This window comes from Microtus ochrogaster, chromosome 1, assembly GCF_000317375.1.
Source record: "Microtus ochrogaster isolate Prairie Vole_2 chromosome 1, MicOch1.0, whole genome shotgun sequence".
Taxonomy (NCBI): domain Eukaryota; kingdom Metazoa; phylum Chordata; class Mammalia; order Rodentia; family Cricetidae; genus Microtus; species Microtus ochrogaster.
The window spans coordinates 39,513,394-39,529,736 of record NC_022009.1 but is presented as its reverse complement, the minus strand read 5'-3'; positions in this window follow the sequence as shown (position 1 = coordinate 39,529,736).

The window sequence follows — 16,343 nt, the reverse complement described above, 5'->3', positions numbered from 1 at the left end:
TCTTCAGTAATGAATAAAACTCCATTCTGTGTCATCTGTGGCTGGGTACCTGAGCTGATTCTGTCACTTGGCTACTGTAAACTGTACAGGAAATAAAGAAATACTCCAAGTGTCTTGTGGCATGTCGACTTAGAGTCTTTCTACAACATTTTCTATGTCTCTGTGCCACGGCCCAGCTGCATTCTCCGAATTTTGACCCTAGGAAAACTACTTCAAGCAGGAGAGAAGATGGCAGTGTTGCAAGGCACAGCAGCCACTCTGCAGAGGTGCTCCACAGCTGGAAGAGTGAAGAACTGTGAGGACACAGCCTGCGATCCCCGAGTTCATTGCTCACGACTCTCTCACCTTTTGTGATGGTGCCATGCTACATTGTTAGCTTGTGGGCTTCAGAGCAGCTGTGTAGACCTTGTCTCATTAAAGATGTCTCTCTGCTGAGCCCACACGATGCAAGTCACATCCGCTGAACTCTGAGAACACTGTGTTTCCACAGCACTTACCCCAGCGATGGGTTGTTATGAGTCGGTGCTGTGATCGGCGACTTTTCCTAACCGAGTCTCTGAGCCCTGGGTAGGAAAGCAACCATATCATTGACTTCTGCCACTCTAGCAGTTAAGATAGAGCAAACAGAATGATTACAGTGGAAAGACATATGGTAAGGTGTCATGAGTCACACAGCTGTTGCAGTTATGGGTGACAGAGATGATGCCCGTGTGTGTCCTGTACAGGGAAGCTCCCAGCAGGCTGTGCGTGTGAGCCTGTCCTGGTCATGCTACATCATTGTCGATGCTGCAGTAGCAATCTGGGAATGGGCATGGCCAAGCACAGATCAATGGAAGGGGAAGGAAGCGAGGAGATAGGTAAGCTGAAGAAGCAGAGCCTGGAGCAGGTTGTGTCGATGACTCCAGAGGAGGGGGCGATCTTAAAGAGACATCGTGCATGTACTCCAAACCTAGACAGATACTAAGCCGCTGGAAGTTGGGCAGAGCAAAGAGGAGGCGTGAAAGTGCCCGTAGCTGAAGAACTCACAAGTTCCAACAAGGCAGCAGGTGTCAACTGCTGGAACTAAGCAGGCAGGATGAGCCTGCTCTCTGGAAGAAGACTAAAGAACATCAAGCTGCCCCAGCATTGGAGGAGAAGACCTGAGGAGAGCCTCTGGCTGCATAGGACTGCGGGCTGGGGTGCGTTCTGACAGTAGGCACACAGGGTCATATCAGGATGCTGATGGAGGTCGGGGCTTCCTAGCCAAGGGTTTCATGAAGAAAACTTGAATCTGACAGCTCAGGAAGACGGTTCCTCGGTCCCTGTTGTGGAGTGAATATTTGTACCCTACCAGCAAAAAAAGCCCTCGCATGATGGCATCAGGAGGTGGGGACTTTGTGTGTGTGTGTCTGCGGGGGGGGGGTGATTAGACCATGAGGATGGAGCCTAGGAATAAGCCTGGTGCCCATACAACAAGAGGCACAAGAATTTGTTCTCTGCCTCCTCTGCCTGAACTGTGTTGAGGATGCCTGGGTGGGGCCCGTCTAGTACCAGATCCACAGGCACCTTTGTCACCAATTAGCTCGCTGGGGTCCTTTGGCCACGCCCTGACAGACAGGCATCATGGGCAGGCAAGGAGAAGATCAAGTGTTGGTCTATTAACCTTTATGTCCCTGGAACCGTTGTTGGCAACAGTAGACAGGCCGAGGCAGCAGGCAGTGGCGCCCTCTAGTGTTACAGTCATCTCTGGCCTTGAGTATCTGCAGCCTGGGCTCCCAGCAGCAGCCTTGTTTGTTTTAGTGCCCAACCTAGGGTGTGACGTCTTGGCAGCTCTCTGGGTTTCTCCTAGTGACCCAGACCGGCTGAGTCTCTTTTCTGGATTTTTACAGCCCTTGTCCCCTTTTTCAGTGCCAGTTCCCCCCATTCTTGTCATCTCTCTCTAGTTCAGCTTTCCTGCCCCCGAACCCCACCACTCTCTCTGTCCTGCTGCTCCTTCAGCTGCCGGGCAGCTGGTGCCCACCAGGGCCACCACTCTGCCATCTCAGCAGATTCTTTCCGTGTGCTACCAGCTCAGGTTACAGTCCTGGAAGCAGGAAGAAGAGATCTTTTATTAGGCCAAGCGCTGCAACAGGTGATGTGGGGTGAGGGGAGCAAAAAGGGGGCGTCACCCGGAATACTCATGAGAGAGCCCCAGCAGCCTGCACGCATAGCAAGACGAGTTGTTTGAACCATCACAGCCTTGGATCTTAGAAGACGTCACACTCATTGAGAACCACTGGAAGCCCTGCCTCTGAATGCCAATCACAGGCATTAGGAAGAGGAATTTTGGACCAGGGACTCTTACCTCCTATCACCAGTTATAGATAGTCCTAGAGAGAATGATGCAACTCCTCTGGCCAAGACAAAATGGTTCTAAGACATTACACAGAGTGTGGGTGGAGGGAAGAGAAATCGGTAAGAACTGTGTTTTCAACCATCCCTGGTTGGATGGAATAACTCCGTTGCAAGTCAGGGCACTCAGCTTCCTGTTGTTTGTGTACAGCTGTCTGAAGGACTCCGTAGCATGTTCAGGAAGGTCAGTGCACAGGCAAGGGTTGTCCAGCTAGCTGTTAGACTGGTTGTCCATTGCTCGAGGCGTCTAGGGCAACCAGGATCAGCTCGACAGCTGCCAATTAGGAGATCACGTTGCTCCATCCTAAGCATGCCTGCTTACGTACGGGAAAATGGACATCAAAAGGGATGCTGACGCCATGCAGCCAGAGAGCTCGTCATTAACACTAACAGTAATTTTCGCAGATTTTAACAGTGCCCGGTGCCCCGGGGAGAGGTGGTCCACTCACCCACTCGGCTTTATCTTGAAATTGTTCAGCCCCAGCACCAGTCATCCATGTAAGCAGCCAGTCTCTGTCCTGTCAGAATTTGAAAGCCGGTGCCTATGACCGGGTGTTTCCTATGCCACGGAGTGGTAACCGCTCATAGTTCTGAGGCCCAGATCAGGCTCCGGCAGATTTGGTGACAGGAGAGAGCCCATTCCGCACGGAGGCTACCTTCTGTGTGACACCTCACCCTGTAAGAGAAAAATTAGCCACCCTGGTCCTCTTTTACAGGGGTCACAATTCCATTCTGAGGGCTTCACCCTCCTGCTTGGTCACCTCTCTTCATACTGTCTCACTGGGACTGAAGTAGCAGCGCAACACAGACCACAGCAGAGTCTGATTAAGACGTCCCTCCTAGGCTATTCCTTGCAGAAAGACAAGTGCTCTTGACAGACAGACAGACAGACAGACAGACAGACAGACAGACAGACAGACAGTAGAGCTGACAGAACTTAGCTTGTGGTCCACAACCAATTCCAGAGCATCAATCTGTCTTACAAGGACTCATTAAAAGCACAGTTTTTTGTGTCGAAACACTTGTTTATCATGGAGCAAAAGGTTGAAATTGCCAAAATTTCAAGGAAATCCACTCTGTGCTCTAGTCCCTGGGAAGCAGAACCTGCAGCTAGGGGATCTGATGACAAGATCAGCACTGCATCCTTCCTGACAGCTATGATTGGGGCGGGGGGGGGTGGACAGGATCTGAGAAAGATGGATGATCTTCCTTGAAGTCCCGAATCCTGTTTCCACAGCATCCATGGACAACACCGCTCCTGTCTTATACTAGAACAGTTCACAGCAACCCTGACTTTTAAGTGTATGGTTCTCCCTTCCCCATGCCCTCCTGTGAGGGATCTCACAGACCCAGGGCATCATCGTCATGCCAATTTGACCGTGTGGGTGGACATGATCTCTGGCAACTTCTCATTCCTTGCGAGTAATTCCATACTGCATATCTGACAATTTCATGCATGTGTACCATGTATGTTGATCCAATTCACTCCCCCTTCCCCTCTCTTATCCCCTTTTCACTTCCTCTGGAATGTTTTTTCTCCACACATCCCTTCCTGTTTCCATCCTTTCCCTTGTATGCCCCATTGGGTTTAGCTAGAGCTGCTTGCAGGAGCATGCACGGGCGTGGGGCTGGTTACTGGAATTCAAGCAACTCAACAATGGCTCCCTCCCTGAAGAAAAGCCAGTAATCACCAAAAGCTCCTCAGCTGGGGTGGGACCTAACGTAGCCTACCCTACCCATGCTGGAATGGTGACAGCTCTATCTTACGCAGGTCACCACACCTCTTCCAGAGGACCCAGGTTTGATTCCCAGCACATGGTGACTCACAGTCATCTACAGTTCCATTTCTAGGGAATCCGATGCCCTCTTCTAGCTCCCTCCAGCATCAGGCACACACTCGGTACACAGAGCATACATGCAGGCAAAACACATAAACACATGAAATTTTGTTTAAACTTTCGGGAGAAATACACACCACTACCACCTCTTTCTCTCTCTCTCTCTCTCTCTCTCTCTCTCTCTCTCTCTCTCTCTCTCTCTCACACACACACACACACACACACACACACACACGCACGCACGCACAGACACAAATACATACACTTGCTGGTTGGGTTTTGGTCAAAGACAAGAGAGACAGCTTTGATCTTTGGCCATGTGCTTTGATGGGAATGACTGAGTAATGTAAAAGCTCCCACTCCTGCCTGGGCAGGGCAAGGAGCCCAGAGGCAAGGCCAGCATTCACTAATGAAAAGACGGCTAGTCAAACAAATAGCAACTTCTAAGTACTGACTAGGTTATTTGTTTGAAGCAACCAGGAAGACCAGAGGGTTTTTTTTGGGGGGGGGGAGATCTTAAGAGCAAAATTAATTCTGAGGTCAAAAGCAGAAAGCAGGTGTGTGTGTTGGGGTTGGGGTGGGGAGCAGATCTTCAGCCTTATTAGCAATCATCTACCACATAATCGAACTATGACTAGAGTGAAGACAAAAATGCAGGTGGTCTGCAAGAGGCATGGTTCACATACAGGGATGGAACCTGAGACAGGCCCATCCGCAGAGAGATCAGCGCTCACTGAAGGGTAACTGGGTAGCCTTGTGGTCTCTTCCGGGCATTCCCTTTAGTTCATGGAAATCCAGATAGCGCAGTCCTTACTCAGCCAGGCTCCGCAACAGGTTGCTTTCTGTTCCCTTGGCACTCCACTTGGGTAGCTCTTTCTTTTTGTGTGCAGTTGCAGGGACCCACAGAGGACAAACCCAGTTCTAACCTGAGCATGCATACTGCACGCAATTACCCTGCAAAAGGGGACTGTAATGTTCGTGTGGACAGCTGAGCTCTGAGCATGTGTGTGAGGGAGTTTCTAGACCAATTGAGGTAAGAAGACTTACCTTAAATGCAGAAGTCTTTGCCATGTTTCACATTGGGTGGGTTTTTTTTAAAAGATTAATTTACTTTTATTTTATGTGCAGGGGTACTTTGCCTACATGCATGTTTGTGTACCAGAAATGTACTTGTACATGCATATGTTCACAGAGGCCTGAAGAGGGTGTCAGATCCCTTGGAACTGAAGTTTCAGATGTTTGTGGGCTCTGGGAATTGAACCTGAGTCCTCTGGAAGACCAGTCAAGGCTCTTAGCCATGAGCCCTTCCCCCAGTCCTGTCAAACTGCTTTCTATGAGTATAGCAGACTTCCTAAGGCAAGGTAATTTTATAAAGGAAAGAGATTTATTCAGCTCATAGGAGGTCTTATGTCCTGGAGGTCTTAGGTCTTTCTTGCAGGTGGCATCAGAATAATAGAAACATATATAAAAATGGAGGGATCACATTGCCAGGAAGAAACCCAGGGAAGCCACCGAGTTGCCTCTACAGAACCAACTCAGGCCTATCAGAAGAACCTTATCCCTGTCCATGAACAGGGCCCTAGTGACCTGATGAGGCTCTTTCTCAACAACGACACTCTTAAGATCAAGCCTTCCACTCATGAGCCAGAGAGCAGGCAATAACTCATGCAAGGACTGATGGTGGCAGGGACCATAGCAATGGAGCAGGTCGCCACACTCTGCATTTTTCCTGCAGGGAGGGCCACTCAGATGTTCTACCGGGAATGAATTGAGAAAGAGAGGGTTAAAGAACAACCAAAGATTTTATCTTGAGCAACTGAAGAACCAAGCTGCAGTTACACCGATTGTCAACTTAGAGTCTCAGCTCCAGATTCAGTCAGTTCTGAGTCTTTCGTGCCATCTTTTCCTTTGCCATCTGGCTTGAACCCGAGGTCAGCAGTCAAAGAGACCCCAAGAGACATGGCAAGATGGTGGGGACTTCGCCTTCTCAAACTCAGCGTGCTCTCTAAGGACAGGCTCCTGCAGGTCACCCAGCCTCCATCTTCAGATATACAGATGATTTCTCCGGTAGGTCCAGCCTGTTGGGCATAGTAGCCATCCATACCCAATGGCCAACTGGTTCCTTTAGCCACCCACTTGATTCTAGTCTAGAATTTAGAATAGCCAATACAATATTTGATTTCTTTCTAGAACATAAAAATGCCACTGCCGGGGCCAACAGAGAGATGGCTCAACAATTAAGAGTGCTTGCTGAAGGCAGTACTGAGACACCAACCCAGCCACAAATCCTTTGATCTATAACTTGTCCTGCCTTCTGGTTTGTGCCGGGTCAATTGTGGCTCAGAGCTTGTGGGGAGTGGCCAACCAGTGACTAGTCTAATTTGACACCCATAGCACGAAAGGAAGCCCATACCTAACACTGCCTGGATGGTCAGAAACCAGAAGCTGTGGCCCAGAGACTTAGGGTAGAACCAGACATGACTGAAAAAAGTCAATGGCTTGGTTCCTAATGATGTTCTGCTATGCTCCACACTTACAGATTGGTGCCTGGCCCAGCTGTCATCAGAGAGGCTTCCTCCAGCAGCTGAGGGGAGCAGATGCAGAGACCCCCAGCCAAATATTAGACAGATCTTGGGGAACCCAGTGAAAGAGTAGGAACCAGAGGGGCTGAGGACATCAGGAGAATGTGGTCCACAGAATCAACTACACAGGGCTCATGGGGGCTCACAGAGACTGAAGCAGCAATCATAGAGCCTGCATGGGTCTGCACTCTGCATACATTCTGTGGTTGTTTAGCTTGGGTTTTATTGTGGGGGAGTGTAGAACTTCTAACAGTGGTAATGGGGGTGTTTCTGACTCTTTTTGCCTGCTTTTGGGATCCATTTCTTCTTACTGGATTGCCTTGTTCGCTTGGTATGAGGGCATGGGCCTAGTCTTATTAAATCTTGTTATGCCACGTTCAGGAGATAGCCACGGAAGGCCTGCTCTTTTCTGAAGGGAAACAGAAGCAGTGGATCTGGAGGAGAGGGGAGATAGGGGAGGAACCGGGAGAAGTGGAGGGAGGGGAGCTGCGGTCCAGAGGTATTATATGAAAGCAGAGAGAGGAGAGAGAGATTGCTTTTCTTACAGGACCTGGGTTTTGTTCCCAGCACTCATGCTGGGTGGGTGACGCAGGGCAGGTTCCAGGAGTTATCTGATGCCCCTGGCTCCTGTGGGCACCTGCACTCACATGCAAATACCCACACAGAGACACCTCATTCGAAATATAAAGTATCACTGCTCCGTCATGTCACCTGAAACGTGACTGCTACAGGGGCAAGCAGTTGTCTCCTCCCTGCACATAAAAACTACTAATAAAACTGTTCTGTGAGGCCCTGCCCTACTCCTCTGCAGTTTCAACTAAGTGAGTCGGGAAGGAGTCACTTTGGTAGCAGCATCTGCGGAGATGGGCTTCACGTCCATTCCCCCTGTAGAGGGTCTTCGCTCGCTGCCTTCTCATGTTTGAGAGTGGATCTTCTTTCTTTTGAAACTACATACCCGACACTTGTGCAATAAAGACACAAAGGACTCAGGGTCTACTAGCTCATGGTCCAGTCACTATCTGAGAAATGTTAGCACCTCCATGCTGGCTCGAGAATTGCCTGGCGCAGCCGCAGGACCAACAACATTGCTCAAAGTCTAAGGCAAGCAAGCAATGAAATCAAATGGATTGTTGACTAGCAGAACTGAATTTAGAGATGCCACGGGTTCCCCAAGTAAAAGCTACAACATTGGCCATAATAATGTATGGCTTGAATTTTAAGACGGGGCACTGACTTGACTACAGTTCTTAGAGCTTTCGTCCGAATTGTAAGATACAATGATGAATAAGAAAAGATACGAAAGGAGACAGACTTGGGTCTTGGTGGTGGTCACGACTCAGACAGCCCTGTATGGAGGGCAAATGGATCCTGGAGATTGACAAGAACATGTCCCTTACATGCCCACTGTGGGTAGGGTAGAAGATAAAATTTTCTGAATCCAGGGCTTGCCGTTACTGAGGATGGCCTTGGGGGGTGACGATTGGAGGCCAGGCATGGCATCCCTCTGAGGTGACATTGTCACCACCATGTCAGCACAGGAAGTCCAGGGCTCAGGTCTAAAGACTCCGTGTGGACTTGGGATCGGCAGTCAGAAGTGGTAATCTGATATTGCACAGCACCACCTCCTGAAGGTTCTCCGTGTGCTCTATCTCTTTTCTGGCTCCCGGAATGAGGTCCTGGAGGGAGCTTTTCCCTGCCTCAGGGCCTTTATGCATGATGTCATCCCTCTGCCTGGCATGTTTTCTCTTCCAGTGGGATGCATGGCTCCCTCCCTCACAGATGGTTTCCCTAATTACTCTGCTGGCCTGGTTTCCCATGCACTCAGACTTTCCACCTCTGCCTTTCTTAATCTCCTCTGCCACATAACTTGACACTTGTTATCTGCTTCCTGTCCCACGTCACAACATACCTCCCTTCTCCGGTCGTCTGTGACTTAGAGTCACACTGGTAAATCTTTCCAGTGCCTGCCCTTCCTATTAGATGATGGTCCATGAACTTGGTCATGCTTCCATCTTTACCCAAGACTGGGATCCATCATCCGAATCCCTCAGCCAGGCTGCGTCTTTCTCCTTTCAGCACAGGGCACAACCCAGCCCTAAGTAAGTGAGTCCTCTGTGCACTCACTGAATACCCGCAGGAGCAGGAGACTGGGAACAACAGGACTCTAACGATTGGTCCCATTGTAACTTCACTATTGCTGAGAGCCCAAGCACATCCCCGGTGGGCCCCGGCCATCATCCTCCTCTTCTCTAGTTTGCTCTGAGTCTTCTAAGAAACTATCTCCTATTCTCTCCTTTTCCTCAACCTCCTGCAAAATCTTCTCCCCTCTGGTCCATTCTTATTCGAAGCCTATGAAGCTATTTCTTGCTGCACTGTAACCAGAAGGGAATTTCTAAAATCTCCCTCTGGTCCTTTTCTACATTCTGACACAGAAGTCCTAGCTCTTCCTTCTCCACTGTGCAAGGCCTGAATGAAGAGCCCCTGCCAGCAACCACACTCATTAGACTGACGGGCCTCTACCACAGACAGTCAATGCTGGCAAGGCCTCACTCCCTGCTCCACCACAATTCCCCTCTCTGCCTGAACTTTTTTTTTCTCTGCTGACAAATAGCTTTTTCCTGCAGGAGCTGGTATCAGGTGCTATGGGATGCCCAGAGGTGAGTAAACACATTATCCGTTTCCCAGAACACAGAAAGTGGCTCCACCTGATCTACCGGAACAATGCCTCTGAGAAATTGCATCTAAAAAGGGTAAGGCTGGGGCTGGAGAGATGGCTCAGCAGTCAAAAGCACAGACTGCTCCTCTAGAGGACCCGGGTCAGTCCTCAGCATCCACATGATGACTAGCAGCTGTCTGTAGTCCCAGTGCCAGGGGGATCCAGAGTCCTCTTCGGGCTTCCATGGGCCCCAGCACACAATCAGTACACAGACAGATTGTGCAGGCAGACTCCCATATACATAAACTAAATTAAATATGGTGAGGCTGCATTATGTATATAGACTGAGACTTGGCTTCTAGCCTTACATCTACCGTGTGAAATCATTACTTCTAATTTAGACTTGCCAAAAAAATAATAATAACTTTAACCAGGCAACTAAGAGATATAGTATTTTAACTAACTAACACTTTCAGGATCAGGACTGTTCTGTGGCTCTATGAGGAGGCTTCAGCAAACTCCCAATGTATTCCTGTCTTCCCCTTCCTAGACTGGGTGCCTTTGAGTGTTAGTCCCATACTTTTAGGGGCGCCATTATAAACATCTCTCGTGTGAACTGACCATGGTTAGGAGGACACGTGGGCACCTGTTCTTCCAGACATCATGGGTGAGGTGTCACTGTTTATATTTCACATCTCAGCACAAGACTCCCGCTTTGACCATTGTGAGATGAAGGGACTCACTCAGGGCCATCTGTGTTTCAGTCCAGATGGATCAGACAGTATTTTTTTCTGTCTCTAAACGAAGTATAGATCCACCAGCAGCTTGGCTGGGAAGTGTTACTCTCCATGAGCCTTAAAGCAAAGGAAACCCCAACGTTGGAAATGTAGGAGTTGCATGTCTCCTACACCCAACTCAGCCATTCTTTCTTCTAGAAGTTTCTACTCAGCTTGGCATCTGCCTTCCAGAGTTCCACAGCACAAAGATACTGGTGCCCTGATGTGAGTGGCAATAGTTCCTTCAATGAGGTCATTTTGTCATCTCTACAATTAATAAACCAGACTGTCATGTAGAGTGGCATTTCCTGGAATCATTGCTCAGATTTGTGGATCCTCAAGGTTTATCGGGTGGCAAGGATGCCAAGTTCATGACTGGCTGGGCTCAGGAACCAGGCATTTCTATGTTGGTGGTTGCCAGCTCCTAGACTTGTTGGCATCCTGATCAGGCATAGGGAGTTTAGGTCAGCTTAATGTTGTTCTTTTCCTGAACCACACACGTCCCTTCTGCCCCGACGGAGGGGCTGGCCATTTCCCCAGCCTTAGAGGCAGAGTAGATGTGAATTGAAAATTGTTCAAATGTCAACAGCTAAATTACAAGCATAATATGTGTGTCTGTGTGTCTTATTGCTCATCTCAAAGATCACAAACTCAAACATCACCTGCTTTAAAATGACTGCTGCTGCTCAGATCAGCAGGCAAGCATCTCCTTCCTGGGGACCTCTAGAAGCCAGATTACCAGGACATGGGTAGCTGAGCATTTACAGACTTTTACTGGAATGCTGCCATGTCTCCCAGAAGCCCATTGCAGCACGGAGCTCACCCACGGTACAAGAGGAAATAGAGATGGCAAATGTTCCTAGAAACTGAATTGTCAAGGTGGCGTTCTTGGCAGCCATGGAGAAATACGTCAGGAGAGATGTATGCGAGCAATTTCCGCAGGAGTCACCCTTCCTGACAGTAGACAAACACTGAAGATAATGGGTTACCTTCACGTGGGTGCCTCACCGATGCCAAGGTCAGCAAAAGAGGAGAGAGTTGCAGCAATGTGTGGACAACGCCAATCTATGGATTGAGCTACTTAGTCTGAAACCTCTGTAGATCAAGACTTTGTAACCCCAGGGCTGTGAGGGAGCCATCCCTATAGAGTCCCAGAGGCCCACGGGCATGTTCAGCTTGCCCCGTGGGCACCGCATGTGCCCGTATAGAAAGATGTGCAAGCAGTGTCTTTGTTGCTTCATTCACGTGTGGGAGGGCAGGGATTCAGTCTACGCACCGGGTTACTTTCCTCATTCCTGTAATAGATTCCCTAGCAAAGCAGCTTAAGGCAAGAAGGTCTCATTTTGGCTCACGGCTGGCTCACATTTTGCCTCAGAGATGGGAAAGTCATGGTGGTGGCAGTATGAGGACAGAGTTGGGACTTGTTTCCAAGCAGGAAGCAGAGACCGACAAGCACTGATTCTCGGCTTTCTCTCCACTTGTTCTATAGTTCAAGACCCCAGTGTACCTCAAATAATAAAGGGTTCAAGCTGAAGATCAAAAAAACAAAGCAGTGAAGCCACTAGAGAGAACTTATACCTCTATCAAATCTTCAAACCGAAAAAGCAAGATCCTGTCTCCACGAATCTCCAGACTCCACACTCCACTGGGTTCCTGTCTCTTCCCCTCTTCATTCCTCTCTCCACACAGCCATTATCGCTCCTGTCTCCACCTCCCTAGTGCTGGGATTAAAAGTGTGTGACTCCCAATAACTGGGATTAAAGGTGTACGCCACTCTCACCTGGATCTGCTTCTGGATAGACCATGTGTAGCCCAGGATAGCCTTGAACTCAGAGATCTGCCTGCCTCTGTCTCCTGAGTCCTGGGATTGAAGGTGTGTGCCAGCACTCCCTGGCCTCTAGTGGCTTAGCTTTGCACTCTGGTCTTCAGGCAAGCTTTATTTATTAAAATACAAATAAAGTATCACTGCAATCCATGGCGTGTGCAGCTGCAAGCAGGGTCAGTCTTTCCACCTCTAGTGGGCCAGTCTAGAAACTCCTCCCAGACATGCTCAGAGCTTCAACTCCTAGGTAATCCTCAAACCTGTCGTGCTGATGGCCAATAGGAACTACCACAACTTGGGGTCATAGTTTGGATAAACACATCGGGAGACTGTTGTGGAACTGCCCTAAGAGTAGGTGATGTGGTGGTGAGGGGGGTGGGGGTGGGGACGGACTCTAAATCCTAAAGAGACAGGTCACAATCCCTATAGTGTCCCTCCACAAGTGACTGATGACCCACATGCTTAACAGGGAAGTAAAGGCTCCAAGCAGGGACCTCCCAGGCATTGCCTTTGCATCTAACACATGACTTTAGACATAAAGGTCTTTCCGCATGAATGAGGCTAACAGGTTAATTCTCAAAAGCCAAGCCGTGCCAGCTCCCATGCCATGCTGATTATCCTGGAAACTTTCCTGGCAGAAGTTGCAGGAAGACAAGCGTGTCGTTCACACTGCCCTCTGCACCTCTCCAGGATCCCCATCATCCACATCCAGTCATACTAGAATCCTCTGGCATTCAGAAAACGTGTGCACTCTACTGTGAACACAGAGAATAAAGACAGCTGTGGCTCTCCATCTAGAAAGAAAGGAGAGGCTATGGATCACCCCTGCCCAGGAAGGTGGAGATGATGCCCTCAGAGCATAAAGGGATATATGGTATAGGGAGAAAGCTCCATCAGGTGCTTCTCTGTGTTTGGACCATATGTATTGAGCTTCCTCGGACCTCCCCAACAAAATCAGCATTCCTGAGTTCGCACAGGAGGAAGCAGCTGCCTAGGATATGAATCCAATGCTGGACAGTGCTCCACTTCTTTGCTCTCTGCTCCCAAGCAGGAGTTGGGGAGGACAATACAAAAGGCATCATCTGAAGATCAGAAAAGAAACAGTCACACGTTCCAATGTAGCATCCATTTGATTGCATTAAAATGGAACGAAGCCCTTTCTTACAAAGACATATTGTTCTTATAAAAATGTAAGTAACACACGAGACAATAAAGAACAAAGTCTAAGTGGCCCCGGCTGGAAGCCTGCATTCTGGGATAATTGCCCTCTGTCTTCTTCTAGAATCTTACACATATGTACATACATAGATATAGATATAGATATAGATATAGATATAGATATAGATATAGATATAGATATAGATATAGATATAGATATAGATATAGATATATACATACACACTTACATATCTGTGTGTGTATCACACACACATATATTCTTACCCTTTACAATGTGTTATGACTTTCTCTGTTTTTTACTTCATTGATGGTTGACGCTTGAGACAGGATCTCAATATATAGTCTAGTTGACCTGGAATTCAGTCTGTGGTTCAAGCTGGTTTCAGTTTTGCAGTGACCCTCCTGCCTCTGTCTCCTAGAGGTAGCATGAATTTTAATTGGTATTAATAATAAAAACCCCAAGACAGATATAGGATTTAATGCTGAAGGTCAGAGAAGCAAAGGCCAGCCACTAGAGAGGATTTTTTACCTCTACCAATGTTCAGACCAAAGGGGTGAGCCTGTCCTTAAACTACCTCTATCTCCACCAAACCTCAGATTGCACAGAGCTCCTGCCTTATAGTTCTCTCTCCACCGAGCCATATCACTCCTGTCTCTACTTTTCTGTGTTGTGATTAAAGGCATGGGATCCCAAGTGCTGGGATCTCCTTTGAGTGAGCTGTTTCTCTCTTAGACAGAATCAACCTTGTGCAGCCCAGGGTGGCCCTGAACTCACTGAGATCCCTTTGCTTCTGTCTCCTGAGTCCTGGGATTAAAGGTGTGTGCCACCACTCCTTGGCCTCTAGTGCCTGAGATCTGCACTCTTCAGGCTATCTTTATTTGTTAAAACACAAACAAAATATCACTACACCTAGGTGTTAGAATGGCAGGCGTGTGCTGCCTCGCCCATCCTGTTCTTTCCCGTCTTCGTGCTTATAATGAAAGCCCAAAAGCGAGGAGAGAAAAATGGGAAGAGAGGCCACATTGTAGGTATCCATCTACCCTATGCAAGTCACTCCCAGATATGCCAAGTGCATTCTCAGGTATGCCAAGGGCACTCTCAGGTGTGCCAAGTGCACTCCCAAGCATTCATTTGTGTTATCAAACAATGATAAGACCTTCAAACTATTTATATTTATATGTAAAGACAACAAAACCACTAACTTGTCCACAGAGAACTGAATTTTAACGTTTCTGGCTCTGGCTGTTCACAGACCCTGAGATGTTATTGAAGTCCATATTATTCGACCTTCAGGGGGTGTCAGGACCATCATTTTTCCAGAGTAGAAAGAAGAACCCCATATGACTCTCCTTTATATGGTAGGAGAACCCTGGAGTCTTGAATAGGGCTGGTTATGTGCCTGTGCGTTTGTCGTCAACTCCTGCAGTGGCCTCTAGAGGGCGGCACAGTAGAAGGAGGAGTTCTTCAAGGAACCCTTCCTTGGCCATCTTAACACTGACTACACAGCTTCCATTAGTTGGGTACAAATTTCTCAACAGACTCTCCACCTAGCTACTTCCCACAGCTGAGACCTGTGGACAGTGGAGATGGGGGAAGGGCACAGAAACCCAGAGGACATTTTTTAGATGTCTGCTCTGAACAGACCTTCATAGCAGAGACACTGTGACCTATGGTGCTTGCCTGACTTACTCAATGCTAGGCAATACTAAGCCCCTAGTGTTAGGATTCAGACATTATACTGTCTAATCCTGTCATCTGGCAGGATGTACCCAGATAGTACCTTGGACAGCCCAGGGTCCCAGTTTGTAAGCAGGTGCAAAGGTCCCTTTAAGAGACAAGCTCCGCCTACTCCCAGCTGCTCTTCCCCTCTGTTCTTCTGAAAAGGCAGACAGGGCTTTTCCTGCTTCTTCTCTTTTCTCTCTCTCTTCCTGTCCCCTCTCTTACTTCCTTTTCCCATTCCCTTCTCTTCCCCCAATAAAACTCCTCGCTTAAGCTCTGCCTGTATGGTGTATTCTCTCACCCACTGAACAGTCCTCCCCTGCCAGGGTACCTGACAAAGCCCAAGTCATGCCTTTAACCACACCCAGAAGAAGCTTATCCCCCTCTCTATCCCAAAGATAAAAAAGGTTGATTTCTATGGAACCCAGAACATCTTGGCCACACTGCTGCCATGACATTTAATAAAAACAAGCTAAACAGTAGGCCTGAGTTTCAGTTTAGTGGCAGGCAACACTGGGTTGCAGGGAAATCCATAAGCTGAAACCTCCTAAGAAGGGCCAGCATCTAAAGGAAGTACCTAACATTCCAAACATTAGATAAGATTTGATAAGACCACCAGATGACATTCCTGAGCCTAGAGAACCACCTATTCCCCTTTTGCTCAGATCCATAGACAAATATCAGTCAATCGGGGTCCTGAACCCTGGAAATCCCTTCATCCAAACCTCGATTATGATAAAAAAAAAAAAAACCCTGCCCCACTGTGACTCAGGGTCTCTTCTACTTCACCCATTGTGTCGGACAGGTGGAGGTCCCAAGTTAACTCGTGGTTAAAAAGACTCTTTGCTTTGACTTTGGATCTGGTCTCTTGGTAGTTTTTGGGGTCCACACTCTGGAAACAACAATTTCCAGGACCCATGTTCTCAGTGTTCAGGTCAGTGGGATTGTATTATGTCTGTCTAACTGTATTTCTTATCTTCCCAGAACCCTCATAAGCTGAGAGAATGAGGAAGGACAGAGAAGAGAACAATGATTCTTAAAGTTGAGTGTGCACTATCCTGTAGACAGCCATGTCCACACAAAGACTTATGCTATACGTGAATACTCTCAGCAGCTGCATTCAGAAAAGCACAGATGTGCTATGATCCCAGGACTTGGGAGGCAGAGGCAGGAGGTTCTTGTGTTTGACATCATTCTGGGCTGCATAATATGATTACATAATGAGACCATGTCTCAAAAAAAAAAAGAAGAAGAAGAAGTTCAAAAATATCCCTCAGTAGGGGGACTCAGTGTAGGCTAGTCATGCAACAGAAACCCTTGACAAAAAGCAGGGGCAGACTCTAGATGTGTGTGGATGGATGGATGGATGGATGGATGGATGGATGGATGGATGGATGGAT